Source organism: Pogona vitticeps, chromosome 1 (genome assembly GCF_051106095.1).
Source record: "Pogona vitticeps strain Pit_001003342236 chromosome 1, PviZW2.1, whole genome shotgun sequence".
Lineage (NCBI taxonomy): Eukaryota > Metazoa > Chordata > Lepidosauria > Squamata > Agamidae > Pogona > Pogona vitticeps.
The window spans coordinates 78,713,580-78,741,446 of record NC_135783.1 but is presented as its reverse complement, the minus strand read 5'-3'; the positions used below and the strand labels follow the sequence as shown (position 1 = coordinate 78,741,446).

The following is a 27,867-nucleotide window of genomic DNA, read 5'->3' as shown; positions in this document are numbered from 1 at the left end:
ATTTTCTCTTTATATTAATTGCTAAATTACTTCCTTATCTTATAGGGTGATATTCATAGACAATTGGCAATCTCATTCAGCAAAACTGGAATTTAATTTAGAGGAGGTGCACTAGGCAATGGAGACCAAATTATGGAGGAATGGCCCTGTTGCTCTGTACTTGTGCTTCCAACTGGCACAAGAGCCATGGGCGTCAACTAAAAACTACCTCGTGAATGGCTAAGTGATTGGCTGTCCTTCTATAGAGATGGAGGGAAAGGCACTCAATTTACATCTCTAAAGGCAAAACCTGATACAATCACACTGAAAATGATTTTTTTCAAAGCCCCACCTCCACCTTGAGACATCAAACTGACTTCAAGTCATATGGCTTAAACATTTGCCTATGTTTCTTGTTAGATATTTCTTTTTATCTACAAACTCAAATTCTGTAATGTTCAGCCTAATTAAGAGTTCCGAGTAACTCAAACAATCAGTTTTTATCCATCTGTGATGTTCCAGTGGTCTCAGCAAAGCATTATTCAACTTTTGGTGTTTTTTTTAAATCTTAATCAACATTAGGTCCCACTATGGTCAAAAGAACTTATTAATATGTAAATTGTTATCAGATTGAAGCAGAATCCTATACATGTCTATTTGAAGTAAATCCCATGGATTTCAATGGGGGTTTCAACAAGGGTCGTTGATATAGGTTATACCATTAGCTTTTAAAGCTCCACTAGACAGTAGTTGTTTGCTTTCTGTAATAGGACTAGCAAAGTTATCCCTCTGGAATTTAAATCCCACACTGTCTTTAATACCAGATATCTGCTTGCAGATAATGCTTTCAAAGTGACAGGGAGTGACTTGTAAAATAGAATCTCCCTTTGATAAAATTCTATTCAGTGAAGCTTGCAAAAGGACATCAGATTTAGGAAATAATTATTTTCATAACTCTAGAAAGGAAGAGTTAAGTCCTTACAGCAACCTCATTTATATGATAGGAATTTAAAAAATGGCTGAAATCCTATTGCATAATCTAGTAGGTTGCAACTAAAGTAGGCCCAAAAATCAACTGAATTTGTTCCAAATCTCAACTAATTCAATGGTCTACTTTAGGTGTGGAAATCACAAAATTTTGACCAATTTCTACAGCATTAAAAAGTAACAATATTGAAAAATACAATTGCAATTGATAGTTATTGTGGGTTTTCCGGGCTGTTCAGTTGTGTTTTTAAGGTTTTTCTTCCTAACATTTCGCCAGTCTCTGTGGCCAACTTCTTCAGAGGATAGGAGTAGACCTCTGTCTGAGCTCTGTTGCAGTTTGTTGGATAGTTGTGTATTTATAGCTGTGGGATCAGCTTTTGTCCTTTTCAGGAGATTGGGTGATTATGGTGATCAGCATGTTTTTGTTGTGGGTGTATTGTTGTGATAAGGGGGAGAAATGATCTGTCACTGTGATTGATGGGTGTCATTAGCTGGTCTTTTGATGCAGTGATTGATCTCAGTCCTTGTGGCTGAGTAGAGTTTGTTGACCTTTTGCAGACTGTATTTTTCATCTGGTTGAGTTTTAAACTTTCTTCCTTTTTGTTGAAGCTCTGCTGGTGTTTCAATGGCTTCCCTGTGCAGTCTAACATAATGATTGCTGGTGTTGTCCACTACTTCAGTATTCTGAAATAGAATTTCATGTCCAGCTTGTTTTATGGCATGTTCAGCTACTGCCAATTTTTCTGGTTGTTTTAGTCTGCAGTGTCTCTCATGTTCTTTGATTCTGGTGTGAATGCTGCATTTTGTGGTTACAATATATCTGGCCACAACTGCAAGGTATTTGGTATACTCCTGCAGTGGTGAGGGGGTCGCTTTTGTCCTTTGCTGACCGTTATTTGTTGTATTTTTTGGTAGGCTTGAATACTGTTTGTAAGTTGTGTTTTTTCAAAAGTTTCCCCATGTGGTCTGTGACCCTTTTGATGTATGGCAGAAATACTTTATTTGTGGGTGCCTGTTTTTCCTCTTCAGTTTGATGCTGTTTTCTTGGTTTGATGGCTCTTGTGATTTCATTCTTGGAATAGCCATTTGCCAATTCAGATGGCTGAGTTCAGTGCTGAGAAATTGAGCTTCACAGTTCTGATTTGGATGGTCTACCAGTGCAAAAACATAATCTATCCACATCACTTTTTGGATGTAGTGTGTGATGTATGTACATTAGTTTCCATGTTTTTTGATCCACTTCTTCTTCTTCTTCTTCTTCTTCTTCTTCTTCTTCTTCTTCTTCTTCTTCTATTATTATTATTATTATTATTATTATTATTATTATTATTATTATTATTATTATTATTATTATTATTATTATTATTATTATTATTATTATTATTATTATTATTATTATTATTATTCCAGGCACAGTCAACATTATAAAAACATTTAGTGTTATTATATAGCAGATACAAGTTTTAACCAAAAATCTAACTATCTGTTAAATATTGGTGCAGTATGTTTGCTGTTCCTAATATTTCCATTTTTGTAGCTCTGATGGTGTGATTTCTGAGATTTGCAACTGCTTATAATACTGTGTGAACTTTCTTGATATTCCTCACAAAGTCTCAATGTTTCATCCACAAGCAAGATGTTTCACTGATGAAGATGATGGTAGTGGTGATGAATTCTATTTCTGTACCATTCATATGGCTACAAGGCCACTCTGGCCAGTTCACAACATGATAAAACAACAAATAGCACTTTAAATAAATTCACTGCACAATAATAGTACAAAACTCAAATCAAACATATCAATCAACTTAAACAAAGAAAAAGAAAAACTGAGAAGAACTAAGACAACATGAAAACAATTAATAAGATAAGGTGGAGGAACAAGTCACTGACATGTTGATTGTCCCTTTGCACTCTTACAATGTGATGTCTAGGAAAGCCTGTCTAAACTGCCAAGTTTTCAAAGATCTCCTGAAAATTTCCAGTGCAGGAGCCAGGCATATTTCAGGTTGGAGATTATTCCACAAGTGCTGAGAAGACCCCATTTCTGATCTTCTCTTTCTCTATGTTCCTTGTTGTCTGGAGGTAAATACTGTATTTTATTCATTTATTTCAGTATGGTGCCTTTCTGCCATTTTTAGAGCTTCATAGTGCAGTGTTTAAACTGCAATACTGCAGCCAAGACTCTGCTCATGACCCGGGTTTAAACCTAGGTAGCTGGCTTGAGGTTCACATAGCCTTCCATCTTTCCAAGGTCAATAAATTGAGTGCTCAGCTTGCTGGGGTGAGGAGGCAATGTGTAGCCTGCATAATTAAATTGTAAACTGCCCAGAGAGTGCTTTAAGCACTACAGGGTGGTATGTTAAATGCTTCTTTTGTTGAGTTAGATAAATGTCTTTATTATTCTTGTTTGTTATTAGTTACCTATTTACCATTTTACCAAAATAACTACAATGAAAGTATAGAGTGGCACCATTTTTAAAATTTTATTTATTTTGGAATGTAAATTTTAAAATCACATATTAAAATTAGCTAGATAACAACCCTTTTGTGATTGAAGTGATAAGCAGTTCAAGATGGATTTTTTCCCCCGGGGTATAAAACTCACTCTTTGTATCTGTGCTATATTAGAGACAACATCACATGGCATTAGTGTTGATTGTAGTATGATGACTATGATCGCTGGTAAGTGCTATATAGTATAAATAACATATGATTGTCTTGGTATTGAAACACATTAATAAATGGTGAAAATTGCCCAAGACTAATTTAACGTTTTCCTAATATGGTGGTCAATAGAGAGAACCAAATGAATCAGTGGCATTCTAAAACACAAGACACTAACATTGTTTGACGGATCAATGTTCAAAGTACTGAAGAAAGGATAGCTATTTATCTTAATGGGAAAAAACACTCCTTCTGTGAGTGTATATCGGCTGCCAGATAGAGAATGGGGACTTTGATGATTTCTTGGAATCTGAAAGGTTTGTCCTTAATCACTGTCTGATGAACAGAGCCCTTGCAATTTCTTGATGTAGGTGCAGGCCTATTATATTTTGTTGTGGTCCTTTTCATCAGATTGCTGTGGCTGTTCTTTTCCAAAAAACCACCTATCTTAATATACTTCATATCTGTCCAGATATATATATATATGGCATGTCTGTAGACATTACTCCACAAACAACAAACAGGCTTGTGGCACCTTAAAGTTATATATGGTATAGGTCTTCATATACTTTTGCTTACTTCATCAGTTGTATGAAATGTTAGCAAAGTGAGTTTATTTATACACAAGTTTGAATGGGACTGGGGTAGAAAAATGCAGAATGCCTCTCTGAGGCATGCAGCTGCCGTGTTTTGCTGGCCATCGGGAGGAGCTGAGACATTGCGGGATCAGGGCGAGCAGGAGAGAATATAAGCCTTAAAAAGGCTTCTCAGCCTTGTGTCGCCCTCTTCATTTGAAGCAAGTTGGAAGGAGCAGGGTCAGTGGTGCAACGGTCCACAGTGGTTTTGCTTTCAACCACATGGCCGTGTGACTCTGGGCGAAGAGGAGTGAGGGACCAAGCATTGACTCAGCCCCACAGTTTGCCTTGTGGTTCTGGTGTGGGGAGGAGCCCTGGGCTTCACCCACCTAGTTGGTTTTTTTAAAAAGAAAAGAAAAGAACCCCCCCCCAAAAGGAGGCAACTGTCAGTATGCAGACTGTGCAGCTCTCCACTGGAGTTGTTTTTTTTAAAAAAAAAACACTTAAAGAATACAAGTGTAAACCACAGTTTACAGTATGGAGGGGGGGGATAAGAGGGAGGTGCAGAGAGGAATCCAGTAAGCAATGAGGTCATTCCACTGCTCCCCAAGCTCCCCCCCCGCTTGCCCCCTCGCTGCAGTTACCCCTGCCCCCATATTGGTGGGGCTGTACAAAAAAAGCCCTTGGGAGGATTGGTTAAGTCTAGATATTAAAATTAGGGATACTAATGTTATCAATAATTGAATAAATAAATAAACTGATAAATAAATAACAAAGGGAGGGGAGGGATTTGGAGTTCATGCAGTTGATTTGTGTTGGGGTACAGTTGATTGTATCAATATATATAATTAATAGTAATAATAACAGTATTAATAGCTAATTGTAATTTTAATTAATAGTAGGTTATATTTATAGAAATAAACACACTGATAGGATACTGTATTTACTGTAAGACATTCTTGTTATCTATGGTTATCTGTGGCATGGTTCCCAGGAAGAATCAAGGTGGGAAAAGAGAGAAACAGCCTGCTAAACACAAGGCTCCCCCACGGTCACCTCCCACCATTTCCTCATCTGGGGATGAGGACTAGCCTGATTATAGGGCAATATGGGACAGGTTGAGTATGTTAGAGAGGGAATGAGAGCAGAGGAGAGGGCGAGATAGTGCTCCAGTGGTGTGTGGGTCCCGCAGGGAGTCTAAAGCTCAAAAAATTGCTGAGCTTAAAAGAATGGGTGATCTGATGATGTCACATATTGCTGTTTCGGAAGGGGAGTGATCCAGCCCACCAGGTGCTTCCTCAGCAGCAGGTACTCCAGTGGTGCAGCAGAGTGAGGCAAAGGCCTACAATCAAAGAGGCAGCAGTTCTTGCTTGGAGTCCTCCGGCACTCAGACAATGTGATGGATGAAGAGGCACAAAGGGGTTTGTTGGCCAAAAACATTACAGTACAACATGGTTCAACAGAGGACACCAGGTCTGGTGTGACAGTACAGGAAGACCCAGTTCCCATGAGTGCGCTCTTGGAATTACCGGTAGCGTCACAGCCAGTTGAGGGCACCGCGACATCAGGTATAACACGGGCCGCAAGTGTTTGGCCATGGGGTACTGGGAGCCTTCAGGTGCCAGTCCCTTCACCTTTGCCTCACCTCAACAGTCGCTAGCCATGAGGGTTCACATGCCCATGGGAGCAGGTTTAGGAGAGTCGCCAAGTAAAAGTTTCAGTCAGCCTACTGGGCTGCCAGGATCAGGGCAAGTGGTGTTGTCATCTGTGGGGGAAAGAGGGTATAATTCTGTGGCACATTGTGTCCTCCCCAAGGGTGATCAATCTTTGCCACTATGTGACCATCTCCCACCAGCAACAGTGGAAAAAATATAGTAGAAAAATATGTAGATGTATTTGATTTATTAAATAGAGAAATAGGGAAATAGAAGGACAAGGAAGAAGAAAGGGAGATGGAGAAACTACAAAGGTGTAAGCCTGATTTTTGCTGGGCAAATTCGTTGCGGGGGTTCTTTATGCAGGAACAGTAGTTTACACTCATCTGGAATGGGCCTTGCTGTTCTTTCAATACATGGACCTGATTTACAGGGCCTATGTGGATTTCCTGAGGCATGTGTGGCTTCTTTATGATAAGGGCTTCTGTATGCACGCAACGCTGCACTCGAGCATGTGCTGGGATGTCCTGCGTGATGCCCTGTGGCTCAGGTTGATGACTCCATGCCGTCCTGTGCTGGGCAATAGATTTCATAGTGGCCATGTAGTACAAAGAGTACAAGCTGGCAATTCCCGCATGGTTGCGGGCAGGTGGTTCAACCCCACCTTTTTTGCTGGGAGTTCAACACTAAAGGAGCATGCAACAGGCGACCTTATAGGTTCAGGCACCAATGCTCTATCTGCAGTGGTCCACGTGTGTCAGCAGCATGCCCTAAGGGGCGGCCTGGCAGGAACACTGGTAGAGACTCCAGGGATGGTCACAAGCTGCCTGCCCCCATCTAATACACGAAAAGGGACCCAGTCCAATTAAGGTTCCTGTTCTGGAGCAATGGCTTAATATATACCCTGATAAGGTTGCAGGTAAGTTTTTGTTAGATCCTTTCTGCTTTGGTTTCTGTATACCAGGGTCTTGGACTCCGGTCAATTCATGGGCGAATGTCTTTGCTGGCTTTTTATGCCAAGGTGTGGGGATGTAAAAGTTATTCCATAGATTTCTGCATACAAAAATGATTGAGGTTTGGGGTCATGAATGAGGTAAAGTTAAAGATTCTCGTTCACCTTTTCCCCCAGCTGTCCTACCTAAATTGGCAAACATGTGGCAGCTAGTGTGTAGGAATCACTTCGAGAATTGCCTTTTAAAGGAGGCAATGCTGATAGCATTCTTTGGGGCCATGCGTATAAGTGAACTGGTAGCGACAGCAAAAAATGACACGTTGCTATCCTCTTTGCAGATGAAAGATGTAGTCATATCCCAGGGCCAGGTAGTCATTCATTTGTGTAGGTCCAAAACTGACCAACAAGGAAAGGAGAAGTTTATCATATTAGGCCAATGTTCCTTAACTGAAATTTGCCCTTGGAAGGCCATGCAGGACTATTTGCAGCTTAGAGGGAACAATGATGGTGGTTTTTTTGTTTTTTTGTTTTTTTTGCATCATGCAGAGAGGTCATTCTTGACACAGTATCAATTCTGGAAAGTCACATCCCAGGCCTTATGCCAGGTTGGGATTCAAGGGTGGCATTTCAGGACTCATTCCTTCAGAATCGGTGCCGCGTCCATGGTGGCAGCCCTTGGGTATGGAAAGGAAGACATTAAGAAGGTGGGTAGATGGGCTTCACATAAATACTGTGATTACATCCGCCCTCTGCCACAGTTTTAGGTGCTGCCATTGATTGCATTTTTCTCATTACAGGTCCACAGAGACCGTTGTCCCATGTACGCATTCTGTTGGTCGGGCACAGTGATATGTTTCGGGCAGCAAAATATGCCAGTCAGACCAGCTAGGGCAGAAATTTGATACTTGGCACTTTGGCTGCTTTGGAATGGAGGGGACGGAGAGGCCTGCTTCGGGACAGGTTCCTCGACTTAGTGTCCCTGGATTCTGGTGATCCACCTGGGACGCAATGACTTGGCTCAGAAGTCGGGCAAGTCTTTGATACTACAGATATTAGCTGACATGAAGGCCTTTGCAGTCAGCTGTCCAGCCACATGCATCATATGGTCAGCTATTATTCCACAGTTGCTATGGAGGGTCAGCTGTGACCCCAGGCTTATAGACGTGGGGAAAGGAGTTAACCGGGAAGTTGGCAGGGCAGTTAGGGCCTGGGGTCAGTTATATCAGTGGTTCTTAACTTTGGGTTACTCAGGTGTTTTTGGTCTGCAAAGCCCAGAAGCCTTCACCACTAGCTGTGCTGGCTGGAGTTTCTGGGAGTTGCAGTTCAAAAACACCTGAGTAACCCAAGGTTAAGAACCACTGAGTTATATCACATCAGAGTATTAGAGTTTCTAGGCCAGAGTTATATAGGTCAGATGGAGTGCATTTGTCTGATGTGGGGTTAGACATGTTCTTGGGGGATTTGCAAGGGGGCCCTAGGGCCAAAATATTCAGCTTGGGGGAGAGCACAGGGCATACATTGTAGCCCTGTTGCCTTGGTGAGTAGTGCAAAAGGAATAGGTCCAAGTGAGTTCAAAAGGGGGCAATCAGGCGGTGCCAAGCACCCCTCCTCTCAGGTTGGTATGAGCAGAAGTTAGCTGAGGGGAGGGGAAGCAAGGCATCCAGGTAACATCATGCCTGGAAGTGTGCTGTTTGGTAGCATAGATTGCTTGCGGATTAGGAATCCACTTAAACATGATCTGGATTGGAATTCATAACAGACTCTGGGAACAGACCAGAATTGCACTATGGTAGGCCCCCTTGTGAAAGGGGAATTAAAGTTAATAAAAGTTAATAAGATTGTGGCCCAGTTACCCCATGTCATGTGTCTCGTCTCTTTATTCCGGGCTGGGCGAGCGAAGCACAAGCATTTGACAATTAGCTACATGTTTATGCAGTAGTAAGCCCTCCTTTCAAGTAAAGATGCAGGAGATGACACAGCCTTAACTTTCAAACAAGAGATCTTACTTAATATCCTTCCATATGGTTAAGCATTTGCATTCTTCTGCTTTGTGCACTTCTTATGGCAATTCTAACAGGATTCCCAAGTTATATGAGATGATTGAGTGATTTTACCATTTCCACTCCCCCCCTGCCCCGCCCACATGAGTTTCCATGGCCAGGCAGTGGTTCAAATTCTAGTCTCCTTTGTCTCCTAGTCTCAAGGTATTCTGTCCACTGCACAACACTGGCTTTCAGTTTCTGGGGTAGGATACATACAGAGTCAGATCACTCTTTGTTATTCTTCTGGTTGCACAGAAGTCCTGTTTAGGATGTAATGGTTACAGTCCTGAGATAAGAAGTGGCATTTTGCATTAAATACGTTGGGAAGCTATTTTTTTTTTAAATAACTAGAATAGGATCAGTGCCAAGGCCCCCCACCACAGGTGCTGAGAAAGATGGATTTTAGCAAAGGCTATACAGTGGCACCTCGCAAGACGATTACCCCACAAAACGGTTTTTTCGCTAGATGTTGACTTTTTGCGATCGCTATAGTGATCGCAAAATGATATTTCCTATGGGGGAATTTTCTGGACAATGATTTGGTCTGTGCTTCACTGACCATTTGTTTGCAAGACGATTTTTACAGCTGATCATTGGCTTCGCAAAATGGCTTCCCTATGGGCGATCTTCGCAAAACAGGTGTTTTCGGGACCTATGCTTCGCAAGACAGCATTTTTTTACAGCTGATCGGCGCTTGGCAAAATGGCTTCCGTATGGGCGATTTTCGCTGGATGACAGCTATTTTCCCCATTGGAACGCATTAAACGGGTTTCAATGCATTCCAATGGGGAAACACTTTTTGCTATAGGACATTTTCACAAGAGAGCGATTTCAATGGCACAGATTAATATCGTCTAGCGAGGCACCACTGTACATAGCATGGTCTCTGGCTCCTTCTACTGGCTAGTTATGGTAACTTCAACTTTAGAAATATATGTTTTTAATATTTTCAGACCATGAATAAGGGAATCAACGAATACTGATCCCATGGATATGGGGCTCCTACTGTACCTCCAACCCCCCCATATCAAGCCCAGAAGTAGCCATCTTCTGCAAGCTGTCATCTAATGTGACTGTATTTTCACCCAGCCTCCATCTGCTTTATTGTACTTGATTTGGTCCCCCCCCTCTTTTGCATATGTTTTCCTGTCTGTGCCAGATAGCACACCACCAGTTGTGGCTACTGAATATGCTCATCTATCATTTGGCTACCTAAAGTTGCGTACTGCATGGATTTTTCCCCTTTCCCTTTAAATCAATATTCTTCTGCAAACATTAGTTTCTCCAAGCATTTTATCTCCAGACCTATTGGTGCCCATTTCCTGAATGCTTTAATAGAAAGAGACATGGTAATAATACAGAATGCATTTCTGTACACATTACTTATAAATAAATCCCACTGAACTCAAAAGGAGCACAGTGATAGGTCTGGTCAGTTGCAGATATGGCCATGACAGAGCCATACTCTTATTGTTTTCTTTGTCCATATTTGCAACATATTTTATTAAAACGACTTTGCAATAAAATGTATATACTGTGTTTTGGATAGCATCTTTTTTTCCATTTTGTGACGTAAAGATAAACATCTATAGTGACTCCTTCAGAGATTAACTTTAAATAAAAATATATAACTATACATAAATATTATGTTGGGTTGATTTCATAAAAGCAGCCTGTCTTTCACTTTAGTTGACAGGTGCAATCTCAGTCGATGTGTGCAAACTAGGTATGTGGACTGTGTGGGCTATGTTTGGACAACTGTGCAAACTAACTGAATTGAGGGATTTTTATGAATTTCTGGAGCAGGTCCAGGGCAGAAATAAGGAAAGGGGAGATCAGAAGTAATAAAATATTAGTAGATGTAGCTGCTGGCATCAAAGGAGGTGAGTGACAACTGAATCCCCTAGTAAGGTCCAAGATCTCTTTTGGGCATTCCAAACACTGAGGCACTGGGGAGGGATCAGTTTTAGTGCACCAATATGTGGTATATATTTCCCTCTGCAGCATCTGTGCCCACCATTTTACATAGGAGTGGCATAAAGAGAAAGGTCTGTACTGCAGTTTGGATTGTCTTTTTTACATTTTTCTTTGTTCTCTCACTCAGTCTAATTTACTAAAATTTATCGGAATATTATTATTAGGATGGAGTTCAAACCCCAAGGAAAAATTCCCCTATGGAAGTGACTACAGCACCTTGGCGCTCAGCTACTGCCTGTGTCTAAACTATGGGTGTCAAGGACATGGGCACTTAACGAGCACACCATAGTGTGCCCGGTTTTGAGGGATTTCTGCAAAGCTAACTAGACAAAAGGTGTCTCCCAGTTAGTAACCATGCTTGGCTTTAAACCTCTGTGTTCAAATTGAGGATTCATAAGGTAAGTGGCTAATTAGGCAAAGAATTTGGGACAAAGAGAGATAAAGTGTGTTGGCTCAAGTAAATCATATTTGCTCACCATTAGCTCATCAGCTGCCATTCCTTAATACTATGCAAAGTGGTGGTTATCTACAGCAGTGGTTCTTAACCTTTGTTACTCGGATGCTTTTGAACTGCAACTCCCAGAAACCCCAGTCAGGACAGCTGGTGGTGAAGGCTTCTGGGAGCTGCAGTCCAAAATTCCTGAGTAACCCAAGGTTAAGAACCAGTGCTCTACAGAGTCTAAGTATCCCAAAGGACCCTGGAGCTCTATCCAAGCAAGGTTTAATGTGATGTAGCCCTGGTTGCTGGAAGGACGATATGGAGGACTCCCCATTGCCTCAAGGCTGTGCCACTGTGGCTCTGGGGATGTGGAAACATTGTCACAGATGTCGTTCTGTTGTAAATCTTGTCCAAAGGCTACAGGAAAGCAAGATGTAACTATGGCCCCTGCTTGTCCTGTGTTGATGGATACGTTCCAGTTTTTGCAGCCTAATGATGTGGATGGGACTCTTGGACAGGTGAAGGCTACCACTTGTCTGCTGGACCCTTGCCCTTCCTAGCTCAGAAAAGCTGCCAAAGAAGATTGGCTGAGCAAGTATGAAGGGTGGTGAGTGCCTCCTTGCAACAGGTGTGATCCCAGTATGATTAGAGGAGGCAGTAGTAAGAGCACTGTTTAAAAAGCCCTCCTTGGGTCCCCTGGTATTGGATAATTACCTGCCAGTCTCTAATGATCCATTCTTAGGCAAAGTGCTAAAGCAGGTTATGGCTTCGCAACTTCATGTGCCGAAAGAGGACTTTGCAGCAGTCATAAGGTAACTAAAGCAGGAGTTGACTGAACTTAAGGCTGATACTTCAGCTTGCCCACCTCACATGTATTGGTCACATTCTCATTTAATATTTGTTGGTGTGGAGTTCAAAATTCAATGCGTGTGAAGACCCAGAGTGGAAATTCTGACTGGAGAAACTCTGGATTTGAGGACTGCCATTCTATACTGTTAGGTACTATTCATCCATTGCTCAGATACTGTATCATTGCTTTTCAGATTAGGCATGCCAATTTTGTTTGTTTATAGCCTAGGTGACATTCTGCCTTTTCTTTTCTTTTCTTCTTTGAATTTTCATCATGAAAATGAAGTGAAATATTAAAGCAACCAAAGTGGTTTCAGAATTTCCCCTCCTTTTACAATAATTGCCTGACAAACCTCTCAATACAAGAGCTTAGCAAAGCCCTTTCTTCTTTTATCCCATGGTTTTGTTTCTCCAACATCTAATTACTCCAGTGAAACGTTTAAAAGCCTTTGTTAATGCATTTTCTTAATTAGATCTCAGTAGAATTCATAACTAAGTTACCTTTAAATTGAGTCCATTCTCGGAAAGTCAAGTATTAAAGGCAACAATAACAACAACTTTCAAAAATATTTTGAAGCAACAAAGGAATTATTACAATTAACTAGCTAACTGTGATTAGTTATATTCAGTGTTAGATAGCCACCAGTACTTTAAAAGCGTATTTAAATGCATTTAAAAGTAACTTTTCAAAATAACCATTATACCTAAAATAACTTTGCAACTATTACTTATTCATGAACAAAAAGTAAGCAAGTATTGATAACTAAATTATTTATAACTAGTCATTTCCAAGCTCCAGTTTTTGGATGATGATTCTGAGCACCAGCTTTGATACATTTTTACTGTTCTATCCTTTTATATTTTATGCTGGCAAACTGAAACAGTCTTATCCCTGCAAATGTTTCCATACAATAGTGCTCCATGGCACCGTTGATGTTGGTTTTTAATGTGTTATCATAGTGCTTCTAATGTTATTGTTTTAGGTTCATCAAGCACATTGCGTTCCTTCTTTGCTTTCGGAATGCTTCCTTGCTTTAGGCCTTTTTTTAATAGAAAAGAGATAAATAATATGCTACATAAATAACAATTATATTATTGCTTCTGGCTTCGGATTGCTCCTAGTTTAATTTAACAAATGCATTGTTTTCTTCTTTGTTGTCTGGATCTTTCCTTGCCTGGGGTGCTTGCTGTTTAAATCAGAAAATGAAACAAATAAACTGCATACAATTTGATTCTGTAATTTCTTTGAGTCTGGATCTATAAGGAAGGTCCATCATAATCTGTTACTTGTACCAAATTGACAAAAGTGCCCACTCTTCAGTACACTGAAAGCTGGTTGCACCTTAGTAGCCTAACCATTAAGAAGCAAACTGGATGCTACCTGTGGAACAGGTTTAGAAGAGGTGCTTCCTCAAGTGTTGAAGGACACCTGCTTTTCCTCACCTGCTTATCTTGCAGTTAATAAGCTTCTTGTTTTCTGACTGGTTACTGTAAGGTAAACACAGGCTTAAATTTACATCTGGTTGTTGTGACACAGCTGGGAGAACATCCATTGCGGATGAGAAATAGGTTAATTGTAAGAGATACACATTCACCTTAATATCTAATCTTACCCTTCTGTCAGTCAGAGAAAGTAGAAAATGAAATCTTGGGCTGAGATTTCTACAGAGCGGGCAGATGTTCAGGAACTGAGGCAGATTGCCGTTCAGGGTTTCACGTCAGAATCATGAGTGTCCTCACTGCTCAAAAGAAAAGAATACTTGCCATCATTGTTAAATTGTACCAAGACACAGTGTTCACTAATGGGTACATTATATCATCAGACAGTTTGGTCTCAGACAGTTCCAACTTATCCCACTGTAGTACAGTGAGTAATGTATGGTATGCAAAGAAAATCATAGTGCTTAGAAGCCAGAAAGAGTGAGCCTTGTATAACGGGGACATTTCAGGTAACACAAATTGGGATAGATGCAGGGATTTTGGAAGACAAGCTGTGGCATTAGAGAAAGGGGGAGTGGACTTGCTGTGGGCATTCATAAATGACATAGATATCAGCCATGAAAAACATGTGGTAGTCAAGGAGAGGAAAAATGAGAAGGGAGAAAAACTGCACCATGACATATATTTCTGAATATAATGCTTTGGTGTGCAGAAGATGCTTAGAATCAGTGTCTTCTAACTGTAGATAAATATCACTGTTACACATTTCAGTGCCATGTTATCTGAAGTAAGTGGGAGACTCAGAAAGGCATTTTATCCCTTCTTTATGAGTTGTATTTTAGAGATGTGAATTCTTGCGCCTAAACAAATCAAGACAGACATTGCTAAGCAGAATGTGCTGGTGTTGTTCCTCTCGTTGTCAAATCTGCATGCTATAACTTTCCATGACAACAAGATATCAGTGCTAGTTTTTCACCAATGAACGGCTAGCTAGTGGCAGTATTGATGGTTTGGTGTAATGTAATGATTCACCCAGGGATATTTACTTAGTAGAGAATCTGTCCCTCCGTTTTGTTTATGTGTGACAATCCCATGACAGTCTGATCGCCCACAAGGGCCTTTATCCCATCCCTCAGTTCCTTGGTGTTTGAGTTTTTCATGTGTTTGAAGCAAATTAATCCTGGGTCATAACATAGCTGGCAAGAAGAAAGAGAAAGAATATGAGAGAAAATTATCTTCACAGTCACCACAGACATCAGCAAGGACCAAAACCACAACTCATCATACATTTAATTTGCTTTCAAATATCATTTGAAAACAACTATAATTTTCTGGCAGGCAGCTCATTATGATGGGATTTTTTAGTAATAAATCCAGAGCACTTATATTTAGCTCCTCCACTGCAGTTCATTTTAAATGCTATTATGCCCCTTCAGCCCAGAATATGAGTAGACATAGTGAAACAGTTTGGCTACTCTCTCTCTCTCTCTCTCTCTCTCTCTCTCACACACACACACACACACACACACACACACACACACACACACACACACACACACACACACACACACACACACATACAGAGAGAGAGAGAGAGAGAGAGAGAGAGAGAGAGAGAGAACACTGAGGTGGAAAGAGTGGATGAAGGGATCTGGCTAATATAGATCCAGTTCTTCCAAAACACACCAGTTTATGAGAGCGAGACACTCTGCTTCTGTTCCCATGATTTAAAAAGCCAGGAAATGGCCCAAGATTGCAACACAATATTGCACCTGGGTTACCAGCAGGAAAAAGAATGCCAAACTTTACATAGCAAAGGGCAGCCTGAATGTTGATAACACCAATGGCAGCAGTTAAGAAAGCCACAAAGTGACACTATGCACCAGTAAAATCTCAAAAGCTGATTCTTTTTTTAAAAATCCGTTAACCATTTCTCACCCAAAGCAATTGTCAGGGTGGTTTTTCAACAAGTGTGATGGGGGGGCATTCTGATCCCATAGTGGTATTCTAATCTAGATTAGGTTCCCTACAGTTTCTCTAGAGTGAGAAAGAAAAAAAGGGGGGGCTGATAGCTATCACTTTAGCCTCTTCTATAGTCTGCTTCCAAATTATTTCAACCACAGCTTCTTGTACACTCTGTTCTATGGAGCAGAACACAGTAAAGCAAACAGGAGCATGACTCCAGAAGAGGGAAGAGTGGCATTAGTCAGGAGTAAGAACAGCATGACTCAGAAGCAAGGAAGAACAGTGATGTTTGGATGACTATTTCCTCACCAGTAAAACTGTCAATGTTGCGAAACCTGACTATTGAGCAACAAAGAAAATCTACAAACAACTCTTCCCTGCAATCACCTGAAGGGAGGAGGGAATTGTCGAAGTAAGATATTTTGAATAAATAAATTATTAAATGATTAAGGGTGCAAGAAATGCAGCCCTGGAAATGTGAAATATAATTGTAACATGAAAGTTGAAACAGCAGTGAACTGCCTGGTAGAGATTATTTCAGGACAGAAAGATGAAACCTTGAAGATGAAAAAGAAAAAAGTAACAGTTTAAGTACCAATATACTGAATGTCCATTAGAAGCCATTGCAGAAGTTTTTTAAAAAAAGATTTATTAAATCCCAAATGTTTCCTCTAAATAAGCAGAGACACATCATTTTTCTATGGAGTTTGTCATTTGAAAGGCAATGTAAGTCTGTACAGACTAAACAAAATATCCCTTCAAGTCTGCTAAAGTAGAAACAAACACAGATAAGAGACTTTGTTGGAATAAACCTTATCAGCCAGTTGTCCGCTACTGAAGCAAAAGTCTATGAGTTTTGCATTAGCCTGTTGGAATCTGTAATCTTGGCAAAAAATTTTTTAGAAACAATACATAAAGATTAGGAATAGGGATTTGAATCATGTGACTCACTGTCAAACTGCACATAAGTTTTACTGGAGACTCAGCTGAGACTCAACTAGGGTTTGGACTTAACTCATGACTTGGAACCCACCCACCCCTCCTTTTTTCTGTGTGTGGTGGAATGCCCACGTCACTCCTGTCCATCATATGGAGCTCATGTGCAGGAGCCTATGATAGGACAGGAGGGGCGGAGTTAGAGTGACAGTTGGACAGTGAGAGAGAAAGGGAGAGGTTAGGAGATTGAATTGAGAGAGTTAAGACAGAGAATGGAAAGTTGGAGGGTTCAAGAGAATAGGAAAGAGTTAGAAGAAATAGAGAGTAGATGGATAGTCAAAGAGTATTGCTGCAGTGGTTATTGTGAATAAGTATACACAAGCGAACGTGTAATCAAACCCAAGTACTAATGAGAGATCTTAAACAGTAATAAAAGCACATCCATGATCTATATCTGTGATTTACCATTTAAAAATTCAATAAACCTGTTGTATTGGCAGCACACGCCTGAGATACATATATTTGGTATAGTGTGGACTAGATCCACTGGTGGCAGTGTAAAAAGAGGAAACACATCCAGAGGGTGGACCTGAGGGTTTGGGAAGAACAAACAAGGGACACTGAGTGGATGCAACACTGTGGAAAAAATCTTATTTTAAATAGGAACTCACACTTTGGGTTTGGGACTTTGGACTTGGTACCGAAGACTTGGGCTTGGGACTTGGCCCCAAAGACTGGGCAACATCCCTGTTAAGGATATACAAATCCATGCCTATTAAAGGGCTGGTGTAACATAAGCAAGAGGGCATCCAGAAAGCTGCCAGCCAGACAACACAGAGTCAGCGGAGCCACAACAGAGCCATGCCAAGATGAGCAGCTGAGAAGACGGGGAAGAAAAAGATAACAACAGCTTCAGATACAGCAGCACAGAGACAACATACAAAAGTCATGGATTTTCCTCCATAGATTTTAACTAGTAGACGGCTAGATGAGGATGTAGAAAACTTTATATTTTTCACATTTGTGTTCAAATACACTAAAGGGTCAAGAAATGTATTCCTACCATTATTCATTTATTAATTTTTATAATATGTGCTATTTGCAAGCTCTTTTATTTTTAGACTGACTAATTTTTGAACTGACTTCTTATTAGTAACTTTTTAAATTAAAAGTTTATAACAGAAATACATTTGTCTGACTTAAATATTCAATTTATGTTCAGCCTTCATATATTTTAAAGGATTTTAGCTATATCTTTTGGTCACAGCTATAAGAATGATATCTAGAGGTGACTTTCATGCATAGAAACAATATGGATAAATAAAGTTTGTAGTAGACAGCATGCTACCTCTCATGTTATGATGGCATGTCCACAACTTCTCACAGCATATTTCTAAAGAACACAGGGACCTGTAAGGTAAAGGTTAAAAACATGTCCTCTGTTGCTAGGGGAAGCTTTTGTTGTAGTAATCTCTCTTCTGTGGGCATCACTGAGTAGAATCCTTAATGTATGGGCTGTGTTTTTTTCTGCCTCTTTAATCCATCTCTTTTTATAATTAGAGTTCACAGGAGGCATGCTGTTAAGCTCTGACAATGATTTATTTGAGAGGGAAAAAATATCCTAGAGACATACTGATTTTATAAATAAATTGAGTGACTCTTTAATATATAAAAGATGATGTAACATTTTTTAATAAACAAGCAACAAATATTGCAAAAATTATAGAATAGTTCATTTCCCTAAGTGAGCAGCCTCTATTTTATATGCCAGCCAAAGCTGTAAAGCAGTAGTCAGGGCAGAGCCTCTTAAAAGTCAGGACAACAGAGCCAGGCTCTGTGGGATGCCTTTATAGCAGAAACAGCCAGATTAAATGCTCTGTTTGTCTAAACCATGCAGAAGGGTCTTTTTAACAGCTTTAAATCCTGTTGGGAACAATGACATCAGACAGGCTGTAATTGCACTGCACGGGAAAGTATTTTCCTCACCTCATCAGTCGTAGCCTCTCTTAGGGTGTGAACAGATAGCTGAAAATGCATGTGCCTGATTGCACCAGAAAAGGTTGCATGAATGGGAGCAGTTTCCCTTAAAGTGGCCCTTCCACCTGCTGGGGAATTGTTCCAGCACAGTCCCAAGATTAGAAATTCTATTGCTGCACCAAAAATATCTAATTTGGTGAGGGATTGGGTTTGCCGGGGGCACATTTCTTAGCACACCATGTGATCACCTGGGAAAAGATCCACCAGACTACTTCACAAGCAGTTCAGATTGCAATCTACTAGCCTGGCAGCCACAGTTATCAGTTTTTCAGTAACAATATTAGTCCTCAGTGTTTAATTGTAGAATACATTGCACATATACAAAGGATTCAGTCCCATTCCCCATCAAACTGGACCCCTTCAAACCAGTTTTGGTATTTCCTAATGTAATGTGACTTTTCTTCAAAGGAATCACAACTGCTCCTGGACACCATACATAGCTTTATGGGGACTCTTTATAAAATTGGATGCCCCAAAATCAGTGACTTTTAAAGGTTTCATTTCTCTGAAAATGACAAGGAAAAGAAGGGATAGTTAGGTGAACTTTGCAGGTGTTTGGGGGGATTAGATGTACAGAGTGTATAGAGAAGTTTTCCACAGATGCATCAAGGGACTTGACATGACACAGCTCAGTAATGGATAGTCCATTGTGGAGAATGGGGAACTGATCCATCTTGGGTGAACTCCAGACACAGCCTAGTGAGAATCTGAGAAACAGCAGTTGGAATGTGACAAATGATTTTGAGGGAATAAGTCAACTGCCCAGCTTTGAAACCAAGCACAGAGGCAAGCAGGAGTCTGTAGAAAGATTTTGACCTTGGGGTTTGGAAACATTTTTCTGATCCTCAACGGAGCCTGCAACTATATGATCAAATACAGTGGGATTTGCTCTGCTTATAAAACAGGTGACTTTGAAATATTTTATTGATAACATGACACAAAGGCTGATTCAAATCAGGCCAGCCCTTTTGCTCCCTCCCCTTTTTTTCCTCCCTGCATCTGTAGGGTTTCTGTTTTTTAAAAAACTGGAATTATTCAAACAAACTTTTTCCCGTGTAGCTAGTGTAATACGTTCTTGCAAAGATGGGTGTGTGTTTGTAAGTGGTGTTTACATATTGTAAGCTATTGGGGCATGGTGTTCAGGACTGGGGGAACACACCTTCACATTCTTCCCTCTCCCTCAATCATCCTCTGATTTTTAAAAATTTCTTACTCTTTTTTTCTTTTTAAAGAAATACCTTATAGGCATCCTTCACTCTCGAGAGACTATGGTAACATGCTCTGAATTGAGGAGTGTCCTCTCCAGAGCATGAAGCCTGGGTAAAGTAATATGGAGGATAGGCTGTTACCCAAGCAGCAGATCCCCCCTCTCCATGTTGCTGAAATGGTCAAATGGAAAGGCAAGAGCCTATACAACTGGTTCCAGCAACGTCACAGGAGTTGGCAGAACGACACATGCTGCCTTCGGGACTCCAGCTCCGGATTTTGCCTCGAGGTTAACTCCTAAAGCCTTTTCCATCAGTGGATATAGCCTTTTCCATGAGTGGAATAACCTTTATAAGATTAGCACTAGATCATCCTATTACCTCATCACTGGGTCCTCATTATTATTATTTCCTATATTTACACCCCATAAAACGATTGTCAGAGGCTGGGCCACAGGATGGAAGGATTGGCAGAGGTGAGACCAGAGGAAGGAAGAAAAGAAGTGGGGGCTGTGGATTGGAATGCAAATTGTATCATATCCAGACTGAAAAGTGTACAGTACTCTCAAATCAATCCACAGCCCCTATGTGAATACTCACTGCAATTTCGAAAGTAATACAGACTGTGAATCAAATTCCAGCAAAGATGAATCTCTCCCTTAGTTCTGGAGTGAAAAGATTGGGATGGAAGTAACACAGTATCCGTGAATGTCTACCTAGCCCTCATGCCCCCTTGCTTGACCGTCAAAACTCAGAGCACACAAAGGCAAACAATCCCCTTTTACACTGCTACCACCAGGTGATCACTAAATCACCATTACTTCAGGAAGATAAAGGTTCAGGTCCATACTTCAAGGTCTTTTAAATAGAACTTTTGTTTATTGATTACTGAAACTGCAATATACTCCTAACTCTAATCACACCTCAGAATTCCCCAAACTCCACACTCTAACCCCTTCTCCCTTCCCTCACTCTGACTCTGTTACTCTTACTGTCTGACTGACTCTCTGACTCCGCCTCTTATAGCATCTCTCTCGGCTCCGCCTCTCAGCAACATGAATATGCATGAACCATTACATAACAAAACATGAACCATTGACCTAATGAATGGGGAACGCTACAGCTACGTACCTGGTTGCCTGCCTAAGTGCTCTCCCTCTGCGTGTATACATGTATGTGTTTGCATGCCACTGGCTGCTGTGTCTTCTAACTCACCAAACACAATATGCAGCATCTATCAATGGTGCAACTTTTGTCCTACTTCTTTCCCTTCTGCCAAACTGGCACTCACCGTTTCTAAAATCAGGATCATTTTTTAAAGAGAGAAATTCAAGAAATTGTCTGAGGTAAAACAGGGACAGTGTTTTCACAGAAAACTAGAGATCAAAGGCACTCCCTAGAAAACAGGGACAGCAAACACATATGGAGTTCTGGGGTGAGTGAGCATCTGCCTTCTCTCTCAAAATGAAATGCATCAAAACATCTGCCACTTTTCTTAATGAACACAGTGTGAATTGCTCTTTAAAACACCCACAGTCAATAAGGCAGGTGATCATTGCTCAAAGTGCTCATTCATCAAGCGGATAGTGAGAATCAAAAGATTTCCTGACTATTGAGTTGAAATGACTCGGCTTTTCAAAACAACACCCACACACATGACTCCAGAGACATAGGCAACAGCAGCAGATAGAATGCTTCATCACTTGCAGGTTGGTTGTGCATGCAGGGGAAAAATTTTAGAATGTGCACATCCAAATATAGGGGTTTTAAAAAATATTTCAACTTGAATGCACAATGCATTAAACAAGAGCAGCAATACTGTATTTAAAGTGACTTGTGCAAGATGATGGACGTTTAGTTAGCCAGGTGGGCTTGGGTAGGTTGTCCCCTTGTCTTCTTCGACAGGTACACTAGTCATTCATCAATTTTTTCTTAGAGTACTTCCTTTTCCTTCAAGGAACTAGTTCTTTGAGGTCCTTCATCAAAGATGACTGGTCAATTATGAGATTGTCACCATGATGATCATCAGCATACTTTATACACATAGAACCCAGCTCTAGGAGCTTCACACTCATGCTTTTAGTCCTATTTTATATTTAATGGATTTCTTAATACAGCAAACACAAGCTTTTTCTTTTATCTTACCATGAATATCTTGATTACACACAATTCATGGGTGTATGTTCACCTTACTAGATTACTGCTTTCTGCAAATGTAATTATTACAAAATCCTAATCCTAGCATTGTGTTTGTTTGGCCAAATTAAACAACACTTATAGATGTGTCTTCCACTTTAAAACTTAGACTATACATTTATTATCTGAGGACTAAGACTACACACAAGATCAAAAACAATTTTAAGTACATTGATTTAGAACAGTATAAGTAAAATATTAAGAGAAAGTACAGAAATATTATACTTACAGTGAAGACAGCATAGGAACATAAGCTTCGTTTTACTGAATCACACCCTCAGTCCCTCTATCCTGGTACCATTAACTATGGCAGCAGCTTACCTGGGTTTCAGGTTTTTATAGCCCCACCTGAAGGTAGTAGATTCTTGGTATTCCCTGGTGGTCTCCCATTCAAGTACTAACCAGGGCTGACCATGCTTAGCTTCCAGAGTCAAACAAGGCCAGGTGTGATCCAAGTGGTATAATAGTAGCCTTTTTTGGAGTTCCACCAAAGTGGCCTCTAGAAAGTTGAAAACAATGGCCTTTAATTCCTGAACAGTGATATTTTCCTGCCTGGATCTTGATTCATGTGTTTAATCATGCTAAAATCAAAACAATTGATTGGTTTATTGTTGTGCTTATGCCCATTTTTTTCTTGGAAAACACATTTCCTTACTGTGGTTATTTGCTTCTCTCTATTTTGCTGAGTTTGACTCCTTTCCCCTGATAAAATCCTGTCCCGTGTTATACTACATGGTTAGAAATGGAGTTGGTAGTGACTTTCTCACTTGAGACTGTCCATTGCCAAATTTTTCAGCTGTTATAGCTCAGCATCTATCTCTCGTGTACAGCTTTTCACCTACCTTGTGACATAGTATTCATTTTCTCTTCAACCTAGAAAAGGTTCTAAAGTTACTTAACTAAGCTAGACCATTGTTCCACCTTGAACATAGCTGATTATGGCAGCTAAGCAACAGTGGGCCTAGTTAGCTGTTGGATGGAGACTTCAAAGGGATCCCCAATTAGGGAAGAATCCTGCCGGTAATTCGGGAGAGCTACTGACAGTCAGTGTTGACAATTCTGAGCTTGACAGTGCAAAGGTCTGACTCAATGTAAGGCAACTTCTGACATTCTTAACTCAATATGTCACATGCAGATATTTGCAATGCTTGCATTCTCCCAAACTCTAATGATCACTTCCCATAATCTGTAGTCAAAGTATTTCTCTCTCTGTGTGTGTATTTAAATTCCTCACATAGAATTCTTTAATGATTGTGCCTTTTTGCTAACTGCACTGAATATCAGCTTCCCTTGAGTGATATGTTTTCGAGACATGACCATTTGTGTTCACCTAGTGAAAAGCCACTAATCATGATACTTGTCATATTCTGCTGCTTTTCAAAGAACTGCTCATCCAAGGCAGCTCACATAAACCACTAGAATTACACAATATATTAAAAACTACCTCATCATAAACTACAAAACTCAAAACCTCATTCAAAAATACTAGAGCATGGACAAATACCTTTTTTGGTTTATAATTGCTGTAATCTGTAAGGCAATATGGCCTGTTAGCTGATGGGCTCTGACAGCTACCATTTTTTCTTGTTGTCTTTGTTTTGTTTTTTAAAGGAGCTTTACTGGTAAAAACTGTGTTAAGATGTATAGTCAGGTTTGTCTGATCCAGTTGAAATTAATGGCTATGGGCATTGCAAAAAATGAGCTTTGACTGAAACTATACCTTTATTTAGTAGGAAATAGATTATGAGTCTCAAAAGCTCATACAGTATTTGAAACCAATCCCCCTCAGAATCTTTTCCTGAAGTGAGTGCTGAGGCAACAAGATAAATCTTTCAGAAATTTCTTGGAAATGGCTGAACAGAAAAATAATATTTTTACCTTTCAGTCATCACCTAGGGATTACATTCTGGGGGAAAAAAGGTAACAGTTCAGTTGCTATGTATTACATGCCATCAAGTTGCATCCAATTTATAGTGGGCCCTGACATCCAGTTTTATCCTTTTATCATTGCCACCCTACCCCAGTGAGTTTCTGAGTGGGTACTTGAACCCGTCTCGTGCATCCTAGTCTGTCACTCTACCCACTACACCACCCTGGATCCCATAGTTCAGTTGCACATTTTAAGTCCAGTTTGGCCCAACTTGGAGCAAATAATGAGAGATTAAAACTCACCCTGTGAAACTCTGCCAGATTCCCAATGATATCTCTGAGAGTGTGATGGCAACTGAATTCATTCCAGTCCTCTGTTCCTCTCCAAACATATCCCTCCTCTCACTTAACTGACTACTCTTGTAGTAGTACTGCTGGTACTGAGCAGAAGTAAGAACTCTATTTAGGACTTTCCTTCTCTTCCCAGTACTTGGAGGCAACAATGTGCATGTGAACTATGCATGAGTAGCTCTGGAAATGCAATTTCCCTAAGACTGTTGACATCTATTAGGGGTAACTGGCATTCACAGCCTGAGCCGGTGATAATAGACTTCACCAGTATCTGTGATGCATTTCCTACTTCACATCCAGATTCAGGCCAACAACCGTATATGCTGGTCTCACAAGGATTGCAAAATATATGTAATAACTGCCTTGGGACTCCAAAAACCAGAAGTTGATAAAGGAGTGTGTGAACTCTCATCATTTCAGTTTCAAATCATTTTAAGTGTTTTTGAGAGTACTCTCCTGGTTTGTAGCAGCAGTATTTGCCACCGGTCCTGGGGATTGTACTCAACTCTATGTATAACTGCATAACGTATTCCCCAGTATCAAGTCCCAGTGGCTGAGTTTACTCTTGCTTTGTCTCTTGTACTGTTTTCTTATATTCATTGTTATACCGTTAACACAGTTATTTGATCACTGTTATTAACAGGGTTCATTGTGGAAAGACAGGATACAAATGCAAATAATAAATACATAAGAGGGTGATCCTGATGTCTGAGCCCAAAGTGCCCTCCCCCAGCAAGAAAAAACTTTAAAAACATGTGGCAGATCTATCCCAGTGTCATGAGTACAGCCGAAGATCTGGAACCTGAAGGGTTAACTGTAGCTCAGGAGAATGCTGAGCTCAGGAGAATGCTCACCAGGAGGTGAGGCTGAGGAGCTTAACGCCGAGGGAGGCCCGAAAAGAGAAAACAAGAAATAGGGCCTTCTCGGCGGTGGCTCCTCGCCTGTGGAATAATCTACCTCCTGGTATTCGCGGAGCTCCCTCGCTGGGCACCTTTAAGAATCTACTAAAGACCTGGATGTTTCGGCAGGCCTTCTCACCAGATTACTTTTGATTTTCTTTTCTCTTATTGTCTTTTTACCTTTAATTGTTTTGTAATTTGCTGTTTTATTTTTATAGTATTTTATCTCTGTTGTAAGCCGCCTAGAGTAGTCCACCGCGACTAGATAGGCGGGATATAAATTAAAAAAAAAATTAGAAATACAAACACCTGAATCGCCTCCAGATTCTCCTCCCTCAGTAGACAGGCTGAGGGCCAGGATGAGGGGAAGACGTATGACAAAAAGGTCAGAGGATCGCTTGAAGGCTGCCTGCAGAAACATCCGATCAACTAGCCCTGAGTTCTGACAGGATGAAAAGGCTTCCAGTAGTTCAAGGGACTGTTTTACTATATAAACAGCTCTCAGACTGCTGAAAATCTGTGGAAGCAACAAGTCAAATCTCTGGCTTGCGTCCACGCTCCTGACAATCTTGAGCCTTGTTCTTTGTACCCTTGGCTTTGGACTTTGACCCTGGACTACGTTGTGCGTTTTGGCTTTGGAGTCTGACCCTGGACTACATTGTGTGAATTGGCTTTGGTATTTGGATATCGGCTCTGCATTCCCTGAATTCCTGACATAGGACTGGCTTATCGGACTCTGCTGTTGTAACCCCCGGGAATGTGACACCCAGCAACCCCTAGGAAGAGTACAAAAATTATATGGCTATAAATCAGGGTTTGGCAGTAGATAGCCCACAGAGTGTCTGCAGGCCCCAGGACACATACCCCAGGTATGAACCCCAGGATCCTCTCTGCCCCAGCATCCCCACAAATACTAAGTGCCCCAAATTGAAAAAAGACTCTGGGCTATGTGATTTCCTCTCTAAATGCAGCTTGATCTCTCAGGACCTGTTGGGGACCATATTTAGGAGGACAATGTTTCATTTAGAGAGGGAATTTCTCCCCTAAAACTTCAAAGGGCATGATTTGCTATTTTTGGCACTCAAAATCTTGTGAGGATTCAGGGGTGAATAAGGATGCAGCCTTAAACATCCAGGGAAGGGGGGACAATCCCCTCTGGCTCCTCAGAGTTTGGCCACCTCAGCTATAGATATATTATTAGAGTGGCAAATTGCAGGTGGCCTTGAATGCTTTGGATTCCAAACCCCACATTCTATCATTACCAATCTACATGAAGGTTTAAAAAAGAAAAGGGGGACATAATTGGACCCATCTGTTTACCTATCTCATCAATGCCCACCCTGATTGAGATTACTTGCTACCTATGCTGATGCTCTTTCAACAAATGGGCAAGAATGGGGCAGAAGGATTTGGAACCTGGTCATTCCCTTTTTCATGCAAAGAAAAGTATGAAGAGATCTGCCCAGTTTCATCTTCTCTGTTGGAAAATTAAAAAAATGATTTGTCCAGATGCTTCTTGCTTGAAGGAAGCAAAAATGTTCACTTACAGCACATGATTTTGGGGTTTTTCCTACATCAAAATGGAGGAGAGAAGAAAGGTACTAACAAAGGAAGCAACAGGGAGAAAGGATGGTCTCAAAGATACTGAGGTATGAAAAAGACCCATCTAAGCTGATAGTAGGCACAGAGCAGGCTCCCCATTGACACCAAATGTTAAAGGAGAAGCATCCCAGATTGTATTTTTCCCAATATAATTTTTTCTCCAAGAAAATTATAGGCACCTCAGTTGTCTAATTTATACGACTTTTAGGAGAATCATCAGCAGAGATGCTGCCAGACTTTGTCTGTTAAATTACATTTTCATTGTGTTGGTGTATAAGGCAGGTAATAAGGATTAATTCTCATTTAATTACATAAGTACATTTTCACATGATTAATGCAGAAATTATTCCCTCATTCTATTAAGGGCCATTCAGATAATACGTTGCAGATATTAGGTATTTCTCAGCCTATTTAAAATTATTTCTTAACTGTTACCTACTCCTTATGCAGGTCACAAACTGAATCGATTTTGTGGCTTATTGACACAGTGCTGAAAACTGCTGGAGAAAGGTTTTTCAGGCCAGTTTCCCCACAGAATATAAAACACACATTCAGTTAAGCATTTAAGCTTTCTTGAAAACATACAAGAGTTTACCTCAAGACTCATCTTAGAATTGGTGAGACTCTGAAATTATCAAGGAAAGGACTGTTTGTCCCATCTCTTGCCCTGCTGTATGAGGAGAATATTGGAATCAGGATTGTTAAATTATAAAGCCAGAAAGGAAATTGAATCCATATAACCTTTTTAGCCTTTAGCATCTATTTTGCCCGATATATTAATAGCATGCTATAAGAAGACCATGAAAAAGATACCTTACTGAAGCTTAACTATATTGGCTGAAATCCAGTAGTAAGTTGCAACTAGAGTAGATCCACTGAATCAGTGGGGATGTGGTGTGTCAATTCCTCCATGGGTTCCATTGATTCAACAGGCCTACTCTAGATGCAAATTACTACTGGATTTCAGCTACTGACAAGTTACAGAATTATTATTGTCATTCCACTATTTACATACTTATATATGTATTTTTTTTATAAAAAAAAAACTGACATCATATACTCTAAAGCAGTTTCTAAATACTCCACCTGCTCATGAAACAGGAGATCAGTTACAGATAGGGTTGGAATAGCATCCATTTACCCAGGTTCCCCCTGGAATTTTGGAGGGGGATACTATCTGAGCAAGGTTCCAAGCTTTCCTCTTGAAAAAAAAATATGTCTCTGGATGTGATAGAACTAAGGATA

At 40.5% G+C, this 27,867-nt stretch overlaps 1 long non-coding RNA gene across 1 annotated transcript; it reads right to left on the bottom strand.

Moving 5' to 3' along the window:
* Positions 1-5,936: 5,936 nt before the first annotated feature.
* On the bottom strand, positions 5,937-24,648 carry LOC110081730 (uncharacterized). Its single transcript, XR_012087194.2, has 3 exons — positions 22,131-24,648; positions 13,736-13,861; positions 5,937-7,489 (listed from the first exon to the last, which is right to left on the bottom strand). It is a non-coding gene; the product is annotated as an uncharacterized LOC110081730 (long non-coding RNA).
* Positions 24,649-27,867: the final 3,219 nt, after the last annotated feature.